Raw genomic sequence first — 22,215 nt, forward strand, 5'->3', positions numbered from 1 at the left:
TTGTAGTAGTGGAACCGGATGATTTACCAGATGACTGGACTGGAGATGGGATTGTAGTAGTGGAACCGGATGATTTACCAGATGACTGGACTGGAGACGGGATTGTAGTAGTGGAACCGGATGATTTACCAGATGACTGGACCGGAGACGGGATTATCTAAATTAAATTGGATGTTTCCCCAGATAACTGGACCGGGATCGGGAATGTAGCGATGGAACTGGATAATTCACTAGGGGACTGGACCGAAAATGGGAATGTAGAGAATAGAACTGGATAACTCACAGCGAGCTAGCACACAAGGCCTGTAGACCACAATGGAGGAGCTAGGAACTGACAACACAGTGGGACTGCGAAAGAAGTTGCACCAGCAAGTGCACATACTGGGAGCCAGCCTAAATACTCACCCCTGCCTGTGGTTTGACTCAGGCAGGGAGGAAGGGTTTGCAAGGAAAATTAGCCTAAAATAACAGGAAGGAGTCACTAGACTCCAGGAAGATGGCAGTGCCCAAATACAGGACTAACAAAACTAGGATTAATAGACTCCCACAAAATGGCGGCGCTCCCACCGGGAGGTGAGAGCACAGTCAGGTGAGGAAGTGGAGGACACCGACGCGAAACACTCAGCCTGCCGGACACCAGCCCAGACGGAGAAGACAGAGCGTCCGGATGGGTAAGTGACGGGACCCCTACTGCACAGCCTAGCCGCGGGCAGATGCTGGGCTCCCCGCTGCGCTTTCTGCCGGACCCCGACTTGAACAGGATACAACATAAGAATTTGTAACTCTGAGAAATAGAATAAAATACTGGAGAAAACAAAATGTTCAGTCATATAACCTATATAGCACAAGGTAGCAGTATCTCATGCCAAGTAACACTGTGCCAAGGTTAGACTGCAAATACTGGATTTCTGCACTTGCTTAAAAAGCTATGCCAATATCTACAAAAAAAAAAAAAAGAATGCATGGATACGTGCCCAAGGTGGACATGCTTCTGACTAAACAACCGCCAGATAAGTCTACAGGCTGCTGCACGTGAGGAAATAGCTTTTGGGTGATGTGAACTGTAACATTTTGGACTTAAATCCCTCCTTTACACAGCCCGCAATGAGTTGAACTACATATTGCAGTCGCAGACCACATGAAACCTGCTGTAGTCAGCCTGATGGGAAGGAGGAAAAGAACGTGGAGAAATCAGGACCATATGACAAATCTCTGGAATGATACATTTCTGAATTTTACAAGTCAGGGAGTTTCCAGCTAAAACTGTTTTTTTCCTGAACAATGAACAGTTCATTTTCTGAGTATACAAAGCGGCTTATTCTGAGTTGCACACAGCTGCAATATCATGACTAGTGTTCATTCTAGCACCCGCTATCTTTGAAAACCCATGCAGTTCCTCTTCCCTGCCTGGGGTGTCGCTGTCTGCTGTAGTGCTTCTAGCACAGTGTGGTCAGTATATCAGCACTGATATGCAAACCAGACTTGTGATAGAAACACCACAGCAGACAGCGACACTCCAGGCAAGGCAGAGGAACTGCATGGGTTTTCAAAGGTAGCGGGTGCTAGAATTAACACCAATACCACTTTTATACCAAACCGCCAGGTCGCACCCGGGTTTTTAGACCCAGCTACAAGCCGGGTGTGACCCAGCGTTTGGTCCCTTGTACACCGGCCCCCATGCCGAAGCAGGAGGTTCCTGAGCCTCCACTTGGAGATTACATCATCTCCAAGCGACGATCGCCGCCGCCGGATGGCTGCGCTGGTGGAAACGCCCAGCACTAAGGTAATCTGCAGGACTGCCCCCAGCCCCCGACGTCGTCCGGGAGGTGAATGGATGCCACACACAGGCATCCATTCACCTCCTTCGCTGCCACCGCTGCGTTGTGCAGCGTATAGCAGACAGCAGCGCAGGCTGTCTGTGACCCCCGTCCAACCTGCGGACACTGTGGTCCGCAGGTTGTAGGTCCCCCATTGATGTAAATGGAAGCCGGGTCGGATGACCCGGCGTACCCATTACACCACCCTCTACCCAGGTCAGGACCTGGGTAGAAGTCCCGTGTAAAGGGACACGGCATGTCCCATTTAGACCGCCACTGACCCGGGTCTGACCCGCCAAAGACCCAGGGTTTTGAGGCGGTGTAAAAGGGGTATTATTAATGCCTGTTGTGTACATGCATCTGACTTTATGTTAACCCAGTGTATAACCATACTTCTGACCACACCAGGGCTGGGATGCCCACTTTGAGCGTTTTCAGTCAAAACCATCCAAAAAAAAAACAATCAGGACTGACACCTAGGACAAAATAGAATGAATACAAGTTCTTCAGAATTTTGATGCATATATATATATATATATATATATATATATATATATATATATATATATATATATATATATATATATATATATATATATATATATATATATATATATATATATATATATATATATATATATACACACACACACACACACACACACACACACACACAAACCACAAATTACATGAGCATCACCATTAGCCCTAAAGCCACTTACACTATTTTTACAATAGCTAAAGTAATGAGAGTATTGTATTGTTTTAATGGTATCATACATTATTTGAAACATTTTTTAAATTAATTTACCTATTTACCCCTAGTCAGAAACATTTACATCAGAAACAATTTGGAAAAACATTTACCCAACAGAGTCCAAAATTGGGATTGAGTGCAGGTTAAAGTTTCTGTTGGGCCCCTGTGGAACTAATTTATGGGGATCTTTACTAATAAAACGATCAACAAAAATGTGTCCAATATACTACAGTGCCCTAGTTCACATTATGCAACACAGAAACCCATGTCCACACCTATCACGGTGCCCTCCACACTTGTAGCGTAGCTTTGTGAAGGTGTACCCTGGGCAACATGCCAGTTGACTTGTTTATCCAGCATTGGCAGGGATGGCATCCAAAACTCAATGTTTACAAATGAAGGTCTATGTTTTTGTAATCAATACATAAAGGGTCTCCATCATCAACTATTAGAATAGAGATATAGTGTATATATGTATTATACTATTTGAATGCCTTTCTGCCATTTCATCTTGGTTAACATCTCACCACCTCAAATTCAACATTTTCAAACCAGAATTAATAATTACCACCATAAGCCAAGAGTAGTCACCAACCCGATATCTCTATCACTTTTGAGAACACTACAAATCAATCCTACTTCTAAAGCTTGCTGCCGAGGGGTCATCCTCGACTCTGAACGGTCCTTTATTCCTCACATTCAGGGGGGTATTCAATAAGTGCCGATATTTCCAGACGGGAAATATCGGCACTCTCCTATTTAATGGTACCGGTAACGACAGCATTGTAGGGTGTCAGAGCCGACTATTTTTAAAGTCTGACCTGTTTTGTCGGAAACTGCCATGGATTGTCATATTCATGGCCATTTTTGGACAATCCACGGCTGTTTTCGCAGATCCACTGACTTTCCGACACACGACAGCCGGAACACTGGATTCAGACTGTCGAGTTACTATCGGATCAAACAAAAACAGTCCGGGATTCTGACTGCCCCATATTGAATACCCTCTGGATGTACTAAAGGGAAAATGCGGTAAAACGGGGGTTTTACCGCATTTTCCTATGTACCATTACCCGTCCGCCCTGTCTCCACTGGGCAGCATATCGCCACCCTTTGGGTAGCGATACCCTATAGAAGCCTATGGGCTTCTATCGCCGCCCACCGTCCGCGCGCCCCCCCTCCTGTCCGCCTTTGATCTCCTCCTCCCCCAGCAGGTGTCACAGCCGGGAGGACATCCGGCTGCAGGGGGGGGGGGGGAGGAGGAGACGCAGGGGGACACTGAAAGCCGCCGGGATGTGACGGACACCACATTACAGGTATCGCGGGGGTCTCAGTCACCGCAACCCAATGCTAGCTGCATAGGTTAGTACATATGCGGTAGCATCGCGGCGGCTGTCAGGAAATATTAATACATCCCGCCCTTAATCTGTCTCTAGATCATGTTACGTGAATTGACATAAAAAACAGCATCTGTACTTTATTTTCATATGGAACGTTTTCCAAATTGTAAAGCAGCAAAGCATCCTTAAGTATGACACGAACCATGATCCTTACCGCTTTATATTAATTTATGGTTTATAATTACGCTTCTGTCAGTATGCCGATGGTTTGGGACATATTATTAATTACATTTGATTTATAGAAGAGTAACATGTTCCATACAGTTATAATTTAAGTAGATCTACAAGAAATATATAGTTACATAAAACAGTACATTGCACCAACTCATTTAAAAGCTGATCCCAATCAGCGCTAATATGAAAATAGACCCCAAGAGCCCTATTCTGGCTTATGTCTGTAGGACATTCCTTTAGACCTCTGTAGTAACAGCTGTGCATTTCAGCAAATATAGAACAAGGATTATTGGTGTTCGTAGTCCCTCGCTGTCCATGACTCTTCCTGCAAGTACTTGTCTCAGCAATGTCATGTGCAGATCTAGGGCGAGATGTATTAAGCTTAAAATGCAGTAAAACCACAGTTTTACCGCATTTTCCTATGTATTAAAACCCGTCCACACCAATAACGCATAGTAGGGTATCGCCACCTTTGGGTGACGATACCCTAGAGAAGCCTATGGGTTTCTTTTCGCCGCCCGCTGCCTCTGCCGCAACGCCGAACCCCCTCTCCCCCTCCCTCCAGCTTACCTTCTTGCAGGTCCTCCTGGACCCCAGAAGGTAAACCACTCCTCCCACCAAGCAATGCAGCCAGTTCCTTGAGGCAGGGGTGGCGGGGCGCCGAAGGGATGGGAAAGGGGTGGGAAGGGGCAGAGCAACAAGGAAATGTCATGTTTTGGGGCGTGGCCAATGCGAACACATACTCATGGACACACCCACGCTGTGCCAGTATTTCAGGAATTGCACAGCAATTTGGTCTCAGGGAGAGACAGACAGCATACTGGAAGACTTGTCCTCCTTTCCACGGGGCCAGGAGGGGGACATAATTTCGGGGTCCCTCCCGGCCATTCCGGGAGTGTAGTCAAGCATGGTTTAATATACATTTCCCCCCTTGAAAGGAGAAATAGTGTAATAGAATATCAGAGAATTCTGAAGCAATATGCAGAATGTACTAGGTGTCTCCTATACCTTTAGTTTATTTCTGGCAAAGAAACAAGCTGCACCCAATGTACAAACAAAGCACTTATTGCATGGTTTCATTTGTATTAGTAAATGAAGAGAAGAAGTTCAGCTCGCTGGGGCGGAAAGTGAGAAGTCAGGAACAAGCACGCACATACTCACGCCAGAGGCAGCCCTTTACCGGGATGGACCAAGCAACACTAAGCCTATTTACTAAAACATATATGAGGACAACACTCAGGCACTTGCCTACAAAAACTCCCTGTATCCAGGACATTGTACTCAATACTTTTACATTTATCTGAGTGTAAGAACATTTAAGAAAAAAACAAAACTAAAAAAGGAGTTAAAAAGAATGGATACAGACAAGCATTAGGTCGACATGCATGAAGGTCAACATGACTGAAGGCCGACAGTCAAAAGGTCAACATGGGGTTTTTCACTTTGATTTTTAGCCGACATGTGTTATTTCATGCCCTACGATCCACTAGGGGGGGATGGGAGAATAGTATACCGAGCCATGCAAGGGGACGTGGTGCACTTTTTCATTGTACATGTCAACTGTGCCGACATTTGGTAAAAAAAAAAAAGTGAACCCCATGTCGACCTTCCCCATATCAACCTAATGCTTGAGTCACCCTTTACTCATGTTGACCTTCAGTGGTCATCGTAATGCTTGTAGGAGCGAATGCTCGTCTATCCTATGATCCATACCCAAAAAGAAAGCCGAACGTTCACTTCAGTTTTTATTTTGTATTTTAGTCAGAAGTGTAATTCGTTAAGGCAAGCCCGGAATTGTTCCCTTGTCGCAGATCTGCCAAACTCCATAACAAAAAGGTCACTCTCAGAAGGAAGGAAAGAACACAGACAATTGAACAAACATGTGACCCAGCCTCATTCCAGTCAGTGGAAACCTATGAATTGTCTGGGATAAGTGGTACATAGAAGGGCTATTCACCCAGCCGTCATAGTGAGGCACCGTGCCCGAAGCACTGCGAGAGAATGCGGTACACTTATACGTGTCCAGGTAGGCAAAGGAAACTACTCCACAGCAACATATTGCCTGTACTGACCTTTCAACACGGTCGACCTACCTCATCTGTAATTGCATCATAACTCAACAATGCATGTGAGGTGGTAATTACTGGGGACATGGATGGTTCAGTCAATAAAAGCCAATTTTGAGAAACTAGATTTTAAAGTTGAAAGACTGTAATGAATTATCCACCAACTTTGAGTTAAAAATGAAACTATGAACGATTGAAAAGCCAATGTATTGGCGAGTGCACCCAGCTGAAGTCCTGATACAGATGTAAAATAATTGGGTGGTTCCACATGATATATAGTATACATGGGCGGACACCCGCATTACCATAATGCAATATGGGGACAGCAGCAAAAAACACACATGGGCCTATCAGAATCAGCTGATTCAAATTATTATACTTGTTTAGTGCTGTAAACCCCAAAACACCCCCACAACCCCACCCCCACCGAACCCCACAGTGCACTCATGTATTAATGCTCACCTCTCCGTAGTCCTGCGCCACAGCACATCTGCATTAGACTTTGGAACATAGCGGGCACCATGTTTCTGGAGACCTGCGCATGCACAGTAGACTCTAGCACAGGGGTGGCCAAACCGGTCCTCGAGATCTACCAACGGTCCATGTTTTCCAGATCACCTAGCTGGTGCACAGCTGTAGTCATTACTAACTGTCACATTTTCAAACTTGCTGCATTCATTCCTACTTTAGATCCACAGGTTGCCTGGAAAACATGCACCGTTGGTAGATCTTGAGGACAGGTTTGGCCACCCCTGCTCTAGCACAATGCCAGAGTCTATGGAACCGCAGAGGGAAGGGGCTCAATTCTGGCTGCCTCCTCGGCTAAAACGCCCCTGGGTGGAAGCACACCGTTCAAGCCTACTTATCCCAGTTCTTGTCAGCAACAATCACGGGTCACAGGTAAGGTAGCAGCTGGTCGTGAGAGGTTTATCATTTTGCAGTAGCGGGAGGACAAGATGTCACCCCTAACCTGACATCTTATCCCTGATACGTGCAAAACGCAAATATACGGTACATTATAATAAATATGCATTTTATATTCTTGGGGCCAGATGTTTTAAGCTTCAAAAAGTGAAAAAATGCAAAGTGATAAACAGCCAGCCAATCAGCTCCTAACTGACATGCTAGGTTTGAAAAATGACAGGTAGAAGCTAATTGGCTGGTTGTTTATCACTCTCCGCCTCATCACTTTTTGAAGCTTGATACATCTGGCCCCTAGCGCCTTTCCAAAACACCCACCATTCTGAAGGTACTGGCAATAGGAACACAGAATACCTAAGTGCATTAGTGATTATAGCCACTCCGGATCAATTCCATCAATACTGTATATGTTTAGCATTCTGCGCACAGAAAACGGATGGAGCAAGTTTACAAAGCTTGGAGCAGGTCAAGTGCAGCAACCATAAAACGCACCCCACTTTGCTATTATTAGTGCTGTCCTGGGATTCAACACCAAATTGGCAAATTGGAGTTTTCATTTGTATGTAAAAAGGATTTGCCCAATCGATACATTTTAGTCTCTGCTTTGAAGCAGAGTCTGCATCGTACATTATTAGTAAGATGAAAACAAGAACAGAACATTTTTTCCAAAAAAAAAATAAAAAAAAAAATCTAGTTTATAAAAAGGTACTGAACATTGTAAACATGTAATAGTGGTACAAGAACACGGAGACCGGGCAAACTGTTACAGTGGTAGGGAAGCAGGACATCGCAATTTACACTGGTACAAGGTTCTGTAACAGAGCATTCCTGCGCTACTAAAACACATTCCCTACGGGAGGCTTTCAGCTGCTGAAGTGCACATAAATGTCTTTTCATTGTGAGAATAGGCTACGGCAGGAGAGAGAGTTTATAAACTCCGCTGCGGCCTTTTATGATTATATTCTGTACATTTAGTTCTGAAAATGCCAAAAGTAGAGGAAATTGACAAGACAAAGCTACAAGGACTAAAATGCACTCCAAAGACAAAGCGTTTTACAAAAAATGTGTCACGTGGAGCGGGAAAAATGCAGGTAAATATCTAAGCCACAAAAGGGTTAAATCAAAAGGTGTTCTTCAGGACTTAAAGTGGTCCTGGAGAGGTGGTGGAACTCCGTTCCCCTAACAATGACCCCCCCCCCCCCACCTAGTGTTCCTGAATTATACCTCCACCCATTGCTATATCACCATCTAGCGCTCCTGAATTATACCTCCACCCATTGCTATAGCACCATCTAGCGCTCCTGAATTATACCTCCACCCATTGCTATAGCACCATCTAGCGCGCCTGAATTATACCTCTACCCATTGCTTTATTACCATCTAGCGCTCCTGAATTATACCTCCACCCATTGCTCTCTCACCACACAGAGTTCCTGAATAATACCTCCACCCATTGCTATGTCACTACCAGGACTTGAAGTGGTCCTGGAGAGGTGGCGGAATTCCATTCACTAAACAATGACCCCCCCCCCCTTCCCCGTTAGGCAGAGCCTAGACCAGTGCCAGGGAATTTGTTCCCTACCACCCATAAAGGGATAATGGTCCCACAACACATGGTAGCACAATCGTGTACACATTACACTACATGTAGTGCCATGGATTCATATTAAACCATACAGTAATGCCGCTTATACACATAATGTCCACAGTTGTTCATCTTAACATTACATTACATTAGCCATACCAGAAGAAGAAGCTGCTGGAACAGGCTTTTCTGTTGGAATTACTTTTCAGGACTGTGGTAGAGGTGGAACTCAGTTCCCCCTACCATTAGAGGTGGTGAAACTCAGTTCCACCCCGTTCCCCCTCACTTTAACCCCTGGTGTTCTGCATTAATTGTACCACCGTCTTTATGGAATTTATTTGGACAGGCCCTAGTTTAGGGGGTGTCCCGCACACCAGATCATTAGCATGTTAAGAACCTACCCAATGAGGGGATACTGTAAGTACATAATAATGTGAGGTACTCTTTACCTAGAACGGCACCCATCGCGACCATCATATGCACTAAAAACCGGGTACGATGCGATGCCCGCGATTTCCCATAGGGATCAATGTTAAAAGTCAGATTGGACACGATTTTAGTGTTAAATGCCTCAATGCCCGCGATTTATACATAGGAAACAATGTTAAATGGGCCACAGAGCCCTAATAGTCCCCCTGAAGTCTTAAATGGCCCCCACAATTTTAACGCCACCCCACGATCAACGTGAACCCGAAGCGTGGCGAGCGCAGCGAGCCCGCGAGGGGCGGCGGTACGCGTCCTCCGACCTTTTCATACCCCCACTATCCACGTCGGCGTGGAGTTGAGAATAGAATAGTGTGGCGAGCGCAGCGAGCCACCGAGCCCGAAGCGTGGCGAGCCCCGCGAGGGGTCGCGGATACCTTCACAGGTAAACGCGTCCCTTCGCGGGCTTCACAGGTATCCGCGTGCGCTCGCCACGCTTCGGGCTCGGTGGCTCGCCACACTATTCTATTCTCAACTCCACGCCGACGTGAATAGTGGGGGTATGAAAAGGTCGGAGGACGCGTACCGCCGCCGCTCGCCACGCTTCGGGTTCACGTTGATCGTGGGGTGGCGTTAAAAATTGTGGGGGCCATTTAAGACTTCAGGGGGACTATTAGGGCTCTGTGGCCCATTTAACATTGTTGCCTATGTATAAATCGCGGGCATTGAGGCATTTAACACTAAAATCGCGTCCAATCTGACTTTTAACATTGATCCCTATGGGAAAATCGCGGGCATCGTGGGCATCGCGTCGCACCCGTTTTTTATGTGCATGCGATGGCCGCGATTTTTTACCCCCGACGCCCGCGATGCCAATCGCGGGCGCCGTTCTAGGTAAAGAGTACCTAATGTGATTTCTATTTCAGGTAAAATAGCAACATATAAATAACATCAACAATTGCAAATAAATCACTAATTAAATAAATGATACAAAATATTGGTTTGAGGTTGCATTGCTTAAAACATTCAATTTTCCCAAATCCTTGAAAAAGGAGGCGGAAATTACAGCCATAGCCCGCGTCCTGGTAACGAACAACAAGTGATAAATATCCACCCTGTAGGCCAAAGTGTGAGAACAGCAGTAACACATTGGCAGAAGAAGAATATTGGCAGAATACAACCACTTCTCTTGCAGCACTAAACGCAAGAGCAGAAAACGTCTACAGTACATACTGTACGCTGACAAGCTACTGTAAATATTCCAAGTAGATCTCCAAAAGTGTCCCCAAACTGCAATTTTTAACCTGTATCATGTAAGAAACAGGTGTCAAAATAGTTAAACAATCAGACAAGCGGAATGTGGTTCTTATAAAATTCATCAGGTCATGTATTATTTGAGGTTTAAAAAAGGTATTTCCCAGAATAAAAAGATCCAAAAATCATGGGCAGTAAAAAATTACTCTTATGTTCTGCACCTAAAATGACCATCTGGTAAACTCACAGGTAACAAATGGAAGACACTGTGGGGCATTATTTTACAGATGCCTGTTAAGCCTAAGGGTGGCATTCAATCCTGGGGTCACGGCTGTCGAGCTGCCAGTCCCGTTCAGCTCGACCGAGAACAAGCAGGCGGGATTCAATGTCCCGCCTGCCGCGGGGCAAGAAAGGGGTGTCGCCACGAGAAGTGAAGTGGCCAGGAATAGTCAAGCTGTGTCCGTGAGCTCGGCAATTCCAGGCCGTTCTTGGCAGCACAAGCCCGAGTGCTTGTGATGTCAGGCTCGTTCTGTGCGAACCCCTGCTCAATGCTGTAGAGGAAGACAGCATTGAATAGGGCCCAGCGGCCACCTCCCCCGACGGGAGATGCTCGCCGGTGATTGAATATTCCCCTTAGTGTCCTCAGTGATTTAGGCTACATAGTGTATGAGCACATTTTTGTGTGCTGAGCAATATAGCACCGCTAAGAATGTTTCAGCATCACTACATGTGTACATGCCCCTTTTACTTGGAGCTGCTCTGCAATAGTTGGGCAGAAATGTCTGACTACATCCCCTCTATCAAAAGGTCAGTTCACTTCTCCAGCTTTCCACCAAGCCGAGCCGAAATGCTGCCCTTGCAGACACAAATAGATTTAAAAATGCAATACTTTCACACTTCCAGATGGTGCTTTCTTTTATAGGGGCCACAACCGCTCCATTAAATATTTTTCAGACTTCATACCACCTGTTATCCTACCAGGATGGCTGAGCAAGATCCACCAATTTCCTTAAGTTAAGGTTTTACATGACTGGCATCATCCTCCCGGGTTCTAGCGCCCATAAAGCCTAATGATTGTAGGGTTTCACTTTGCTACACTCCAACTTTATACTGATATCACACATTTTATTTTTTTGTATTTTCCCCATTACTCTATGGCTGATTAGATTTGTAACTATAAAATTGTAGCGCACACTTGTCACTCATACATGGATGGGTTATAAAAGTTTGCTTTATATTGCGGACTGTTGTATTACTCTGCCATGGAGTTTAATAGTCATCGTCAATTCCGTTTCTCTAAAGCCACAGGGGACACTGCAGTCTTCTACAATGGCGATAGAGCTAGAGATGTGGTCTGGATGAGTCAACACTTTAAGAAAATTCAGGGTGACATCTATCCCCATCCAGACCCTCGTCTTAGAAAAAAAAAAAAAAGGAGGAGACCAGGGCTCCTCCAAGGAGGAGGAGCAGGAGATGACAAAGTAAAAAGCACCAAACAAAAGTAAACACCCTCACACAACATGCAAACAGCGTACAGAAAAACAAACAAACACTGGGAGGGCGTGCAGTGTCCCCTGTAGATTTGACTGGAATCAACGATGAGTAACAAATTTTTACTTCCACATCCAGCAGGGGACACTGCAGTCTTCTACGATGGAGATGTACCAAAGCTACCCCCAGGGGAGGGAAATCTCTGACTGTTCTGTAGCACTGCCCGACCAGAACCGGGACTCAGACCTAGCAACCGGTAAAATTTAACAAATGTGTTAACTCCTTACCAGGTAGCCACCCGGCACGAGGGAGTGACTGAGAGGGAGAGAGAGGAGAGCGAGCTCTTGCAGTTGCCCAAGAAGTCCCCACCAAACGAGTGAAATGGGCAGACACAACTGCGGGAAGGCTCTGTGAAGAATGACAATAAGCCTCTCAAAAAAAAATAATAATCCAGCAAGCCAAGGTTGCCTTAGATTCTGGCCATCCTATCTTAACGGCATCATACAGAACAAATAAAGAATCTGTTTTCTGAAGGAAGACATATGATCGACATATAAAAAGGTAACGCACAAAGACATCCAAAGAAGAAAAGTCCCGGACAGAACATGAACTACTATAGGTTAATTTACATGAAATGCCTATACAACCTTAGAGGTAATCCACTCGGGTACGCAACCCTGCTCTGTCCTCATTCCTCATGGAGAACCAAGAAAGGAGAATGACAGGACAACGCAGTCAGGTCAGAAACCCTGCGCTGATAGAGAGCCAGTAACATTACCGTCTTCCAAGTCAACCATCACACATCCACAGACAGCAATGGTTCAAAATTGTCTAACTGCAAGAAAGTCAAGACTAAAAGACAGGTCCCACAGTTCTGTTGGATCAGTAAAGGGGGGGGGGGAGGTTGCAGATGAAGAACTCCCTTAAAGAATGTCTGAACCTCTGGGATGAGCACCCCAAAAAAAAAATTAAAAAAAGCTGACCTGGACCTTCAAGGATCCTAACCGGAGACCTGCTGCAAGACCAGATTGCAGAAAACAAAGGAGATGCACTAAAGAAAAAAACACCTTCGGGAAATGACGAGTTTCAATCCACTCAACATATGCCCTCCAAGTATGGTGGTAATGGGCAGCTGTGACCTGCTTTCTAGCCTTTAACATTGTTGGAATAAATGAGGCCGCAACACCATGCCTTTTCAACAACTCGGCCGCAACAGCTACGCCATTAAATGAAGACTAGGTAAGTCTGGGTATGAGCATGGTCCTTGTTCTAGCAGATCTACCCATAGCGGAAGACGCCAAGGTCGTCTAAAAGGAGGAAACAGATCAGTGTACCACAATCTCCACGGCCAGTCTGGAGCCATGAGAATTATGGACGCAGACTCCCTCTTCATGTTTGAGTAGCTGAGGCAGTAGAAGGAAGAGAGGAAAAATGTACACTAGATTGTACCGCAATGGAATGGAAAAGGTGTCTACTGCCACTGGGTCCGGAGTGCAAGCCAAAAAAAAAAGAGGGGAGCTTGTTGTTCTGCCAAGACGCCATGAGATCTACCCTGCGGCACGCCCCACCTGAGAGACAGTTGGTGGAAAACTTCCGGGTTCAAAGCCTACGCCCCTGGGTGGAGATCTTGGCGGCTCAAATAGTCCGCCACCCCTGAAGAAGGAACGATGCTTGCACCAACATCAAGCGTAACGCTCTCAATTCCAAAACATTGATGTGAAGACGGGATTCCTCCCTGGACCACCGACCTTGAAAGGTGTGTCCTAGAGCCACCACCCCCCCAGTCCAGACTGCTGGCATTGACTAATGCCCAGTCCAAAAGACCAAATCGGCAACCCTGCAAGAGATTGTCTGTGTGAAGCCACCAGTGCAGGGACAGCCTCGTGTTTGGCTTCGAAGTTACAGATTTGTGCATGTGGAGGTGAGATCCCATCCACTGGTAAAGAAGATCCCATTAGAAAGTCCTTGACCGGAATGTCCCATATTGAAGAACCTTGAAGGAGGCCACTATCTTCACCAGGAGCCTGATGCATAGGTGAACTGACACCCGGGGTGTACATAGAACCTGTCTGACCAAAGCTTGAAGAGACCAGATCTTGTCCATGAGGAGGTAAACTCGTTGCTGAACAGTGTCGAATAGCAACTCCAAGAGGAGCCTCTGTGAGGGCTGCAGCTGTGTTTTCAGAAATTTACAATCCATCCGTGATTGATGCGGAACTGATACATCCGTAGCGCCTCTGAGGTTAAGATGCTTTGAGAAGAAGGTTGTCCAGGTATGGAACAATGCTAGCACCCTGAAGCCACAGGGCCACTATGCATGCATGCCATTATCTTTGTGAATACTTGGGATGCTGAGGACAACCTGTTAGACTACGGTTGTATGTAAAGAATATTTGAATTAAAGAATATTTAATTACAGTTCATGTGTAACATTACAACTACACATAATTGCCATTGATGCTGACACACCGCCTTTATGCTGCGATAATTTTCTGAAGCATGCTCGCCTTCTGCGCAAAAATAGTGGATAAAACACTCCTATAGGCAAATGCATTAACCCACTGCGATTAGTTACACCACTACAGCAAATTTATTTAGGACACCTTTTATTTTGGATATTTGCAATGTGTAGCAAGATCAAAAGAGTTTTTATTATGTACAGAGGGAGCCCCTCTCATGCTTGCAGGGGCTGGCAATAATCGCCAGCCGCCAGGCACCGCCATCCGTCAGAAGGGGGCGCACGCACGCACATGAGACGCTTGCACGCCCCCTTCTGACAGAGCCCCCCGTCGGTTGCTGCCGCACCCCCCCTCCAACCCTACCGTCTCCCAGGGTTTCGCCGCCTAGCCGCCGAGTAACTGGGATGCGTGTGCGTATGAGACGCTCACGCGTCCCAGTCTAATGGAGTCCCTCTCATCCAGCGCGGACATTTTGGTGAGTGCCTGAATTGAATGTAGGAGACAGTAGGTAATTTTATAATGGGTCCTTTCCGGAGTTCAATGCTGGAGCTCCAGTTGCAGCCAAAAATCGCCAGCAGAATGGACAAAGCGCAGTAGAAACGCTCTGTACAAAGAGCCAAAACACTCCCAGCTCGTAAGCCCTATACACACACACACACACACACACACACACGGATACATTGAACAACATCGCTCAGAAAGGGCCTTCTAATTGATTTTGTTCACAATATGATACAGTGTCCAGTGTCTACACTCAATACCATTAACTATGCACGCTCCTGTGCGTAGTTGGCAATGCTTGATGTCTTCTGAACAGGCAGATCCATTTGGCTAATCAGTGGGTTCCGGTGACATAACATAAATATCGTTTACTGACATCTTTCAGTGTGTACACACAATATCGGGACCCACGTCATTTAGGATGTATGAGTGAAGCACAAGTTGTGGTAAGACTACATACACGGCAATTTACCTCTTCCTGAACTTAAATCCTTAAAGAAAACACACTGCTAATAAGATTAGGTTACAGAACATGGATCCGGATTGTTTTGTCCACAAAAAAATAAAAATAAACACTCCTCCACTTTGCAGGTTACATGGAAATATAGCGATTAAAAAAAAAGGAAGGCGGTTTTTATACCACACATTCCAAGTGAGATAAGACCTTAACTCCGGGACCTTGCTAGAAAAAGTTTTAAGTTCCCAAAGCTTCCAATCACTTTCAAACCAAAACTTTCCTCAAATAGCCAACATTAATTTTTATTCGATAAAATGTAAAAATATGAATTGTACAATAAAATTTGGTTCCATAAAACTTCTCAGTAAGAACTGCGAGGCTGCAGTAGCGAAAGGGTCGCACGTAAGTAAAACAATTCAGAGTCATTCAGGAAACCAAACTTGACCACAAAGGGCTCGGCGTTTCCTGGTCTCAGTTTCAGGCTGGTTCTAGAGCAAAACAATCCGATAAGATCTCGTCAGCTTTCTCTCTACAACCGTAACCAAGAGATCCACCGTGAACGGCAGCCACTCTCAAACATACAGATCACATAAAAGTTCCAAATATTCATTTGTTTTTTATTCTTAGAATGCTGGTCTTAAAAAAAAGAGTTTCTATGTAAAACTATGGCTGGATGCCCGCATCTACTTTTGGGGTCTATTCAGGAAGTTTGAGAACCATCTAATAAAAAAAAAAAATTGCCAAACTTACACCTGGATTTGTGTTCGAAGACCTATGCGGGTGGGTTGATGTGCCACTGTCAGCATTCCCCACTGTTGCAACAGCACATCACACCTAACCGGACAGACCCCTTTGTGAAAAGGTAATACCCCTTTCACATCGCACTTTTAAAACGGTAAATTGCCGTTTTTTTCCCTTTTTAAAACGTTTAAGCCTGCACTGTGAATGCACCACAGCCGATTTACCGTTTAAAGTTAACTGGCATTTCGAACCGTGTAAAAAGCAGAGTCCTACACGGTTCCTTGCCGTTTTTTGTGCAATGTGAATGTGTACAATGCTATGCATTCACAGTGCAGGCTTAAACGTTTTAAAAAGGGAAAAAAAAAACTGCAATTTACCGTTTTAAAAGTGCGATGTGAAAGGAGTATAAACCGGTATTTAAAACGGTAATCTGCGGCAATGTTAAGGCTCTGACCCGTTTTAATTACTGTTTTAAATACCGGTTTTTAAAACGTGTCGGCGATGTGAAAGTGGTATAACTGGTCACTCTCTCCATGTACAATGTATATATTTTACAGGGTAACTACTACGGTGCACTGTCAGAGTAACAAGTTGAGTATCCCTTACCCAAAATGCTCGGGACCAGAAGTATTTTGGATATCTGATTATTCCATATTTCCGAATATTTTTATATTCGAATGAGGTATCTTGCATCTATCTTTTATAAGCACATCAAACACATGAAATACATACAAAATATATTATATTTGTGCATGAAACAAGGTTTGTGTCTCAAACTCAGAAGTGCCAGTTACACGTGTACCCAACAGTGCCAGTTACAGATGTACCCAACAGTGCCAGTTACAGATGTACCCAACAGTGCCAGTTACAGATGTCCCCAACATCGCCATTTACAGATGTCCCCAACATCGCCATTTACAGATGTCCCCAACATCGCCATTTACAGATGTCCCCAACATCGCCATTTACAGATGTCCCCAACAGTGCCAGTTATGCCCCTTTCAGACCGCACAAATTAAACGGTATATTGCAGTTTCTTTACCGTTTCAAAATGGTAATATGTGCGGTCTGAAAGGTCCAGAGTGAATTTACCGTTTTAAAATAACCGGTATTTTAAAACGGTAAAAAAGCAGGGTCCTACACGTTTCAGACCCTTTTTTTTAAAGCAGCAGGAGTCTGCACAGCCGGGATCCGCAAGGCATGAGGTACCGGCTGCACGGGGGGCTTTCGTAAACACATAGGGGGGGGGGGGGGTTGCTGAAGACCGCCCTGGCTTTGATCCTGTATTTGGAAAGTTTCCAAAAACGGGTCTGCCAGTGTCAAAAAATGGCACTTAAATGGTAATATCCCGTTTAAGAGATGCGGTGTGAAAGGGGTTTTACCTGGCAGACCCGTTTTTAGAAACGTTTCAAAATACCTGGTCAAAGCCAGTTTTGCGGTCTGAAAGCAGCATTACAGGTGTCCCCAGTAGTGCCAGTTACAGATGTACCCAGTAGGTTTTTAGCACACAAAAAAAATGGATATTTGTAGGGATACTCAACCTGTATAATGTGTTATGCTTTCTGCAATTTGAAAAAAATTGTAAATATTTCTCAACAGTGCTGCAGAGGAGGTATATACAGGTTGAGCAGGGCCGTAACTAGGGGGGGGGCTGGGGGGTCACGCGCACCGGGCCCTGGAGGTGAGGGGCGCTGTGAGGTCTGGTGACAGGTGTGTGGTCGGACGCTGTAGCGGCATGTTTGACTCCGTCCATCTCCTACTAGCGCGGCTGCAGGAAGCGCTGATGACTTCGAAAAGACTTGCCGGACGCTGATTGGCTGAATTCAGCCAATCAGCGTCCGGCAAGTCTTTTAGAAGTCATCAGCGCTTCCCGCCGCAGCGCTAGTAGGAGACGGACGAAGTCAAAGAAAGATGCGGTGAGAGGACTGTGCGGGGAGGGGGGGGTCTCCGGCGCCAGGGACAAGGCGTCATTTGGTCCGGTCCCCCCTGTCAGCTGCTAACTAAGCAGCGGGGAATAAACGCTGTGCACATGCGCACAGCGTCTATTCCCGCAGCCAGGGGGCTGGGGGCATGGCTAGAGGCTCACAGAGCCTCTGGGTCATGCCCCCATAGCGGCAAAATGGGGGCGTGGCCTCGCGGGAGAGCAGCGATTATAGGCCACGCCCCCCGACAATTCGGCGCGCAGCAGCATCACTAGGGGGGGGGGGGGGGGCATCAAAAGACTGCCTTGCCCCGGGCGCCGGAAACCCTAGTTTCGGCCCTGGGTTGAGTATCCCGTATCCAAAATGCACGGGACCAGGAGAATTTTGGATAACGGATTATTCCATATTTCGGAATATTTTAATATTTCAATGATGTTTTTTGAAGTATCTTGCATTTATGCTGTATAAACACATAAAATACACACATATATATTTTATTACCACATAAAATACACACAAATATATTTTATTTGTTCAAAAAACAAGGTTTCAAAACATGAAACAAAATTTGTGTACTATCTCAGATACTGAATTTGAATCGCAAGCAATCATTGTCTTGCACATATATAGTGCCAGTTACATATCATGTCCCCAGTGATGCTGTTACATATGTCCCCAGTGAGTTTTTATAAAAAAAAAAAAAAAAAATGTCTTCACTTTCTGGAATGTATGGTTTTCGGAATAATTCAGATAACGGATATTCGGATACGGGATACTCAACCTGTATATATATATTTTTTTTTTATTTTTTTTTTATTTTTTATGGGCACTTTTGCTAACTCAGGGAGCTTTGATTTTATTTCCCCTCCACTAACACATACCAGTAAGTGAATTGTCTTTCCACAAAATGACTGGTGTGTTTGTGTGGTAGGAATACAGATTGTCTGCTCCAGTGGAGCACGTATGGATGTGAACTCTTCAAAATCATCTGCAAGTGCTGCATAATATGGGGACACACACACATACATCATACGTCATCAACCTTCACTGTCATTAGTCAGGACCCATCTGCAAAAGCCAACGCGTGCTATATAATATAATGTAGCTTTATTATTATACTAGTGCCCGGTCCCAGCTTCACACGGGAGCAATTTTGAAATGACATGTACTACAACCTATAACCTTCCATCCCAGGATAAGGGTAATACAATATTCAAGTTTAAATGAAAAGAGCTTGCAGCAGCTTAGTATATATGATCTTAGCAATGAGAAAGAAAATTTCCATCCAAGTGGAAATACAGGCGCTGGTGAGGTGAGTTGTTAGGCTAGCTGCTCACACCAGGGGTAGGGGGGGGGGGGGGGTGTGAGTGTATTCACAGCGCTGCCGGGCTGAAAGATGATACACTTTCAGCCCGGTGACCACGCCAACCTATCCACCCACAGCGTACTCTGTCCAGCAAGAGACAGCCGGGCTGACCTCCTGCTCCATTCAGTCACTGTCACACTGCACGGAGCAGGGAGGAGAACAGCAGCGTGCGCCGACCCGCCGGCCCGCCCACGGCAAGCAGCTCCGGAACAAATATCAACACAATATAAAAGTGAGTAGCCACTGCTGCCAATGTGAAACACAGACTGCCCACAGCAATGTATATCTGGAACCCTTGGAATTCAAACACAGCTCATTATGTAAATAGCCTTTTATAATGAAAGATTTTCAGCAAGGTCTTTCGCCTCCTGAAAATCTCTTGGGTCTTAGTGTGTACGCACTATTTTGGTGAAAGATATTTTAGCAAAAGCTTTAGAAATGAAAGTCTCCTAGTGTGTATGGGCCTACATAGACTCACAAAAGAACACATAAAAAAATAAAATGTTCTAGCTACATAGCTTTTGTCAGCACCTTATTCTTTACAACTAGTACTAAATAATGGAGGTAACAGCTGAGAGACACTAGCTCACAACGCCATGCTAGAAGCCAGGAAAAGCTTGGCTTTAAGACAACATCCAATGGAATGCTGCGGACAAAGTTGACTATACAGCTGGTTGGAGCGCTCCTTTAATGTATTTCCCCACCTGCAATAGACTATGGCTTTACCAAGGTACAATGCAACTTGCTTCTTCTTACTTCATTTCCAGCCAAGGCCAGTATTCAATGCTCCGGCGAGCGCAGGGGCAGCGTACGCTGTAACGCTTTCGCCTGCGCTTATGCTGACATTTTGATTTGCCACCTGCCCCGCCGTGCACCGTATTCAATGCATCAGGAGCTTGCTGCCACTGACGAAGAAAGTATCCCAAAACGGCAGTGGCAGGCATGATGGCGGGCAGCCGGCGCTGCATAGCCAAGAGGGGGACAGGGCAGGGACCCAGCACAGTGAATATTAAGGAGTGCATAAGTCATGAAAAAAATAAAATTAAAAATATATTTACGTGCTGCATGTTTTTTAATAAAAATAGCAGGATCTTTCAAATACATTTTTTTTTTTAATTATTTTTTGGAATACCAAGGGAGTAGTACACAACATTGTTGGAAATGTTCAGTTTCTTGGCAATTTCTCGCATGGAATAGCCTTTTTTTCAAAGAAAAATAGCCTGTCGAGTTTCACATGAAAGTTCTCTTTTTCTGGCCATTTTGAGAGTGTAATGGCCCCCACAAATGTGATGACTCCATATACTCAACTACATCAAAGGAAGACCAGTTTTACAGCTTCTCAAACAAGCAAACCCATTTTCAGCTGTGGTAACATAATTGCACAAGGGTTTTCATATCATTCTAATCATATAATCTTCATTAAAGAAAAGCACTCATTTAGTGTTCATTCTAGCACCCGCCATCTTTAAAAACCCATGCAGTTCCTCTTCCCTGCCTGGGGTGTCGCGGTCTGCTTCTAGCACAGTGTGGTCTGTAGATCAGGACTGATAGGCAAACCAGACCATTGCTAGAAACACCACAACAGACAGCGAAACCACAGGCAGGGAAGAGGAACTGCATGGGTTTTTAAAGATGGCGGGTGCTAGAATAAACACCATCATTGACCCCAAACTTTTAAAAGGTAGTGTATATTTGTACATGTTAAGTATGTCTCTTTTCCAGCTCAAACAATCCCAATTTGTCCAGTCTACCTTCATAGCTGAAATTCCCCAACTCTTTTATTAGCTTGGTTGCTCTGGTCTCGACTTTGGCCCTTATTCAGATCTGATTGCAGTACAAATTGGTTCTCAAAATGGGTAAAACCATGTGCACTGCAGGTGGGGCAGATGTAACCTGTGCAGAGAGAGTTAGATTTGTGCGAGTTATTTTGTTTCTGTGCAGGCTAAATTTTAACTGCATCATTTTCATACTGCAATTAAGATTTCGGTTTCAACACAACCCACCCGAATTTAATTCTCTCTCTGCACATTACATCAAATTTGGGTACTCTTTACCTAGAACGGCGCCCGCGATTAGCATCGCGGGCGTCGGGGGTAAAAAATCGCGGGCATCGCGGGTACATTAAAAACGGGTGCGACGCGATGCCCGCGATTTTCCCATAGGGATCAATGTTAAAAGTCAGATTGGACGCGATTTTAGTGTTAAATGCCTCAATGGCCGCGATTTTTACATAGGAAACAATGTTAAATGGGCCACAGAGCCCTAATAGTCCCCCTGAAGTCTTAAATGGCCCCCACAATTTTTAACGCCACCCCACGATCAACGTGAACCCGAAGCGTGGCGAGCGCAGCGAGCCCGCGAGGGGCGGCGGTACGCGTCCTCCGACCTTTTCATACCCCCACTATCCACGTCGGCGTGGAGTTGAGAATAGAATAGTGTGGCGAGCGCAGCGAGCCACCGAGCCCGAAGCGTGGCGAGCGGACGCGGATACCTTCACAGTTATACGCGTCCCCTCGCGGGCTTCACAGGTGTCCGTGGCGATGCGGACACCTGTGAAGCCCGCGAGGGGACGCGTTTACCTGTGAAGGTATCCACGTGCGCTCGCCACGCTTCGGGCTCGGTGGCTCGCCACACTATTCTATTCTCAACTCCACGCCGACGTGGATAGTGGGGGTATGAAAAGGTCGGAGGACGCGTACCGCCGCCGCTCGCCACGCTTCGGGTTGACGTTGATCGTGGGGTACCGTTAAAAATTGTGGGGGCCATTTAAGACTTCAGGGGGACTATTAGGGCTCTGTGGCCCATTTAACATTGTTTCCTATGGAAAAATCGCGGGCATTGAGGCATTTAACACTAAAATCGCGTCCAATCTGACTTTTAA

The 22,215-nt window shown here is 45.5% G+C and overlaps 1 protein-coding gene across 2 annotated transcripts in view; it reads right to left on the reverse strand.

Moving 5' to 3' along the window:
* The window catches only part of LOC146043030 (uncharacterized), a 142,974-nt gene that overhangs the window by 102,753 nt on the left and 18,006 nt on the right, over nucleotides 1–22,215 (reverse strand). The window lies entirely within an intron of this gene.

Source organism: Crinia signifera, chromosome 19 (assembly GCF_055691185.1).
Source record: "Crinia signifera chromosome 19, ASM5569118v1, whole genome shotgun sequence".
Classification (NCBI taxonomy): domain Eukaryota; kingdom Metazoa; phylum Chordata; class Amphibia; order Anura; family Myobatrachidae; genus Crinia; species Crinia signifera.